The sequence below is a fragment of the Lactuca serriola genome, chromosome 8, assembly GCF_051521515.1.
Source record: "Lactuca serriola cultivar US96UC23 chromosome 8, Lser_US96UC23_V15, whole genome shotgun sequence".
NCBI lineage: Eukaryota > Viridiplantae > Streptophyta > Magnoliopsida > Asterales > Asteraceae > Lactuca > Lactuca serriola.
The window spans coordinates 228756978-228763597 of record NC_136415.1 but is presented as its reverse complement, the minus strand read 5'-3'; positions in this window follow the sequence as shown (position 1 = coordinate 228763597).

Here is a 6620-nt window from a genome sequence, read left to right as displayed (position 1 = left end):
TGGTCCATGGGCCGTTAAATCCCATAATGAGGCCAAATGATAACCCTAACTTCTCCATTTGACTTGGAAAAATGCATAGAACTTTATACCCTTTCATTTAAGACCTTAACTCATGAAGGGAATGACCAAGTGAGAGTTTACGGCGGTAAACTCTAAGTTTACAGCCATGAACTCCCTTAAGTGGTCCATTTGGAGCCTTAAACCCTTCATATGCCCTAGATTTGAACCTAGCCAAATTCTATGAGTGATATAAGACCTTAAAACATCCAAGAACACACCACCCATGAGTTTACGGCCGCAAACTCATGGGGATATGGTCTTAGGGCGGAAATCTCCATAAAGAGTTTACTCTTGAAGAGTAAACTCCCTAACTAGGCCATACACTCCCTTATTGCAACCTAATAGCCTCCTAGCACTTGACCAAAGTGTTTTTCGCACATTAGGATGCTTATACATGTTTAATTAGTATTATAATCATTAATTGTATGTAAACATATGTCATCATATGTTAACAGGTCACTAAGTGTGTTCAAGTCTTCACTTGACACCGAGCAACCAACCGACATCTCCGTCTGATCCACTTACAACAGGTGAGTTCATACCCCTAAATTAACCTTTTAAATGATTTTAACTGCTTTTATAGGGGGGGGGGGAATACAAGTTGAACTATACAGTTATTAGATAAATCACATGTGATTAATAACTGTATAGCAAATGGATTTTTACATGTTAAACTGCTTCATCTAATAAAAGGTTTTCCAAATCTCGTTTTCAACTCTTATAAAGTATGAATTTCTCTTTTAGATTATCATAAGTATTCGAAAGGCTTTTCAAAGGTTTTCCAAAGGTTTTCAAAGTTAATTTATAGAATGACATCAAGTCGCAAATTTCTTGTTAAAGGCTTTCCAAAGGTTTTCTTCACTTAAACTATTTTATCGAGTCATAAGTTCTTGTTTATAAAGTTTTCCAAAAGTTTTGTCAAAGTATCCCTCTATGTTTTTACTTTGTTTCCTTCTATGCTTTTATTTCGTTAAATGCATGCCTATATTTGTATAGTTATATAAATAATGTTTAAAGGACTTAGGAAGGCTTGTTCACCCTATTTCCTTTTCCTTGTTTGGATGTGGTCTGGTGGGTATCAGTTATCCGTCCGAAGGTCGTTTAAACATTAGTTATATATCGTGGATACATGTATAGAAATAAAGGTTTACATCGACCAGTTCATTTCCCTTGGATAGCAAGGGCATCCTTCCATTCATCATTCATAGACTAGAAACATTAGTAACTATTATAGGAATAGTTAGGGGGTTCTATTACTTTTTCCAGTACAAAGAATTCCAAAGGAGTCGGTTCATTCGTGAGTCTATATCATTATTCCAGTACTTATAATAGAATTCAAGATACGAGATGCATCTTCAGGACACGGATTTCCCCGTTGTCAAGTTGCTAACCAGAGTCTCCTGGAGGGAGAGCGGGCATTGTGTGTATAGATCTATACGGGACCGACACTCCCACACCCTGACTGCTAGCTACAGTCCTCGACCTACTAAGCCAAGGGGTGACAAATGTCACATTTATTCCGACGCTTGCAGGGCGTCAAGTACTCTAGTGTCAATCAGTATGGTTACGAGTATCTCCATGTTTACCTTATAATTCATGGCCTTAAGGTAACGAGAATTAACACTGTATTTCTGAAACAGCCCACTTAGGATTACCGGATGTTTTAGACTTTGCTAGATGTGTCGTTCATTCGATACTGTCTGGAGTCTGTATTTTCTTGTTTTAGACTTTGCTAGCTGTGTCGTTCATTCGATACTGTCTGGAGTCTGTATTTCCTTGTTTTAGACTGAGCCAGGCGTATCATTCATTCGATACTCTCCTGGAGTCTATGATTTCTTTTGCCTTAGTCAGTAGTATTACTGCTGAGGCATATGTTATTTTTCCCTAGTATTTCTACTAGTGATATTCTTATATTCTCTTTAGAGTCAATATCGTATTTTGGGGAAAGTTACTTCTTAAAAACATAAGTCTGTCGAGTCTTGGTAGAAGACTGCTTTTATTTAGAAAATATAGGATTTTCTGGAAAGGACGCTAATACACCGTATATTCTAAACTACTACTTTTCATAAAGTTATTTTGAGTAAAATGCTTACTTACACAAATGACACTAAATACTTATGAACTCACCAGCATTTATAAAAATCCTGATACTCGCTTTCAAAATAACTTGTATTATCAGGTCAGCGATAGACAGGTACATCCCGAGAGCTTTTGTGAAGACAGCCTAGTACCGAGCTGCATCTATATTATTCCTTGTATTAATTTTGATGTTTCTATGTAATGTAACCTATGTAAAATTATTACTATTAATGCAATTGTTGTTGTACTTTGATTACTATACTTCATATGTTGTGATACTTGACATGACGTTATCCACCCCAAAACGTTTCCGCCGTTCCGGTTTTGGGGTGTGATAATATATATATAATTATTACCTAAATGATTTTTAAGATGTAAAGTTGGTTCAAACTCAAATTAGCTCAAAATATAAACAATTTGGCTGGCTTGTTATAGATAATTGAACACATCTATACTGAAAAATAAATGATATTTTATTTAATCTTTATCATAATTGTCTTTGAGAGGCCCCCTTTTTTTTTTCTTTTCGCCCCGAGCCCCATATATGTTTGGACCGGTCCTGACGGTTCTAGGTTGTTTCTTTTGAATTTACATAAGTTGCGTGTTTGTATGTTATGTTAAAACTTAAAAGTTCAATGTAAGAAATTAAACTTCATTTTAATTTGTTCATGTTTGTTTTGGACTCATGAAGTCGAATATATAAAAACGCAACGAATATGAAAGGTATTACCATGTATGGATCGTTTTTCACTAAAAGAAACCGATTCATTTCTAGTATGACTTAATCGAAACCCAGATTAACCATAACGTAAAAGGTAAAACCAGAGCCATGATTCCTACATATTCCTCAAGTGTTCATGTGCAAAACCAAAATCATATTCTGAAAAAAAATCAACAACCTGTTCATGTAGATACAAGAGCTCATCTTCCATACCAATACCACCGCCATGATTCCTACATATTCCTCAAGTGTTCATGTGCAAAACCAAAATCATATTCTGAAAAAAAATCAACAACCTGTTCATGTAGATACAAGAGCTCATCTTCCATACCAATACCACCACAAACTGTTCATCTTCAAGATCAAACCCACCAACTACGTGTTCTGAAGAAAAAACATCAACCTGTTCATCTAGATACAAGAGCTCATCTTCCATATCAATACCACCAACAAACTGTTCATCTTCAAGATCAAAACCACCAACTACGTGTGTTCTTGTTCGTATTCAAGACTGAGACCATCAACTATATGTTCATGTTCATCTTCAAGATCAAAACCATCAACAAAACTGTAAACACAAAATTTCAGGTTCCTTATCAAAGATAATGATTTCAAAGCCCACTAATTTATTGATTTTAAGATCATAATCGAGCTCCGATGTTCTGACGTTCATGTTCTACATACACATTTACAAGCTTAACTTACGTTAAAGATAGGCTCAGATGGCTACTTCAACTCAGTTTATAATTGCATTAGCATCACGCGCTACATTTCCATCTTTGATTTCAACTGCTCAGTGTAAGAAACAAACGATCACGGCTAAGTTTGATTGTATAGGATGTCTTGCTTTTTAATTTTTAAGTGGTGCAACATTCATTACTCTCAAAGCCTTTTCTGACAAACAATACCAACAAACAGAGCCCATGTATATATTAAACTAGGATTTAACAACTTGGCAAAAGATCATGATAATTAGCAACTAAAGAAAAACCAAATAAGTCGTAACACTTGACATCAGAACCCCGTTCAATATAACAAAAAGACAAAGAGCTAAAACGGTAGTTGACAGATCATAGCAAAAAAAGCATGTTGGTAATATATATAATAAAAGGTGAAGCTTTTAATGAGACATCTTCAAGTAATTAGCTTGCCTGAATCAATCTTTTCCAAAAGCTGTTGAACCTGTAAACTTATTTCAGTAATATGACACATCATCTCTTGACACATTGTCTTTAATCGTCCATTTCCTTCAAGCAATGTCTTAAGTAGCCCAACCACTTCATCTCGAAAGCCATTGAATTGATCATGGCTTTCAATTGAAGACACTTCCATTTGAACAGTACTTCCCAACTGCTGTTTCATGAATTCTTGAAGATCACCTTCCATGGAAATATGTCCGTCGTCTTTCATTACTGAAACAACATGACTAACAGTTGCCGAAGACACCTGAACTACACAAGGGTTTCTCGGTGGCTCTTTGAAAGAATCATGAGAAAGAACACATTTCCCAGGTGGAGCATGGCTTACTCTTTCACATGCTTCAACACATTCGGTTTCTTTAGTTTCTTTCAAATCGAACTCAATATGAGGGACTTGAAGAATGACCTGATTAACAGAATCATACTTATTTCCATTAGATACAGTTGATTTCGCCTCACTTAACATTTCCAATAAAGGAACATGCATTTTGAATTCGTCTTCAGAAGATTCATATTCATATTCAGACTCTTTACTCTTGTAACCAACAGATTCAGATCCTACTGCATCATTTTTACTTTCTTCAACATTTTCCTTCTCACACATTAATTGTGATTGAAGTGCAATGCGAGCAGCAGCTTGAGATTCATCAAAAGCCTCAATACCCGGGTCACCAACACTCATTTCCGATACATTGCTTACGCTCTCAACAGCAGCAACCGGCTTCTCTTCTACGCAGAAAAAACAAAAAATTAAATCAGTTCACCAAAGATAGTCAAACACATACGTAAAATAGAAGGTAATGAAAACGATTTACAGAAAAAATAACCATAATTTCACCTGTACCGGCATCATTCTTTTTCTTTGCAGCCCTCCTCTTCTTTGGACCAGACGGCATGCTTAGTTGTGCTTATAGATATTACTATAAGGCTTCGTCAATTAGGTAGAATAATAGCTACAGAATGTGAACTTGATGAAGGAAAAGTAGCTCTTTATAAGAACGTGATGTCTCTTCGGATTTCCTCAAGTAATTATTAGATCCTTTGAGTTCGTAGTGAGTTATGTCTCTTCGATTCCTCTTTCAAACACCCACCTCTAACATCCATTTGGCTATATTTTAGATTGAAAGTTGTATAAAAATGAAATAAGTCCTATTGGTTTAAGGGTGTTGGGCTTAGCTTATTATTAGAAGCCAAAAGTCCTTTTAGGAAAAGATAGAAAACAAAAGATGTTTGACAAATACATTTTAAAAGCTACTTTTGGATTTGGATACAAGTAAAAATAAACTTTTTGAAAAAGTCAGGAAAACCTGACTTTTTGTGATTTTCCAAAAAAGAGTTTTGCCCCCTGAAAAGCTAAGCCAAACACCCCTAGTAGTTAAACGGTTTATAGATTCCGTTAAGTTACATTGTACTATACAATTATATAAAACATAAATTATTATGTATGGCTAAAAAGGTTAAAAAAACTTGTGTACGAATGTGAGCATAATTTAAAATGTGAATATGTTTTATAAGATTTTGAAAATTTACTTTAAAAGGTGTTTTATAGACTTTCAAATTGTTATATTAAACAAGTGCATGAGATTTTTGAACTCCAATTTTTGGGCAAAAATGTGTCTTTGAGTTACGATGGAGTTTTTTAAAAATGTTTAGATTATTTTTGTAACGGATAAAGCTAATTAATCAATAAGTTCAAAAGTTTTTGATTTAATTTTTTTAAAGTTATTATAGTTAAAAAACTAAAAGAAGTTTCAAAAAAATAAGTTTTACATGTTTTTTAAAATATTTTTTCTGAAGCTAATAGAAAATCTATTTTGAAAAACTGCATTTGAGTTTACCAAATATTCTTTTTAATTTATTGGTTTTTTCAAAAAGCCAATAAAGCATTTACAATACAGTGAACTTCTTAAATTAAATGGACCGAAACATCATCATTTAACTTATATAGTTCAATGAAATATATTTTTAATAATTAAAAAAGTTTTATTTTTCTTAATGAAGAGTTCAATGGTCATTAAACTTCATATTCATTGAATGACAATATGATATCCTGTTATAGTAGAATTTATTCTTTAAATACAAATTGGTTATGTCACTTCATTCAACTCTTCCATTGAACTACACATTTTCGATGTTGTAAGTTAGTAATTTGTTTTGAAAAACAATCACAAACGCCACTAAAAGTATGACACCAATTATTAATAAAATAATATAAATATTTCGTTCATATTTATTATTTTAAGGGTTAAATATAAAAATGTTTATTGTATTTCCACAACATGATTAAAAAATGTTAAAAACTAGGTTTTTCACCCTATACGATGTATCAACTTGTTTTGTAAAACATTTTAATATGCATTTTGTTATGAGAAAACAACTTATGAAGGTAACAAACTTTTTATTTTGTTTACATTTAGACAACGTTTTATTTTGTTTACATTTAGACAACTTTTTTTTACACGTTTGACCATCAAACTTGTTAAAGGTGTTGAAATGTGAAACACTCATCTTTTAGTTTTTAAGTTAAAAGTCATTAAATCACATTTTAAAATATTTGAACT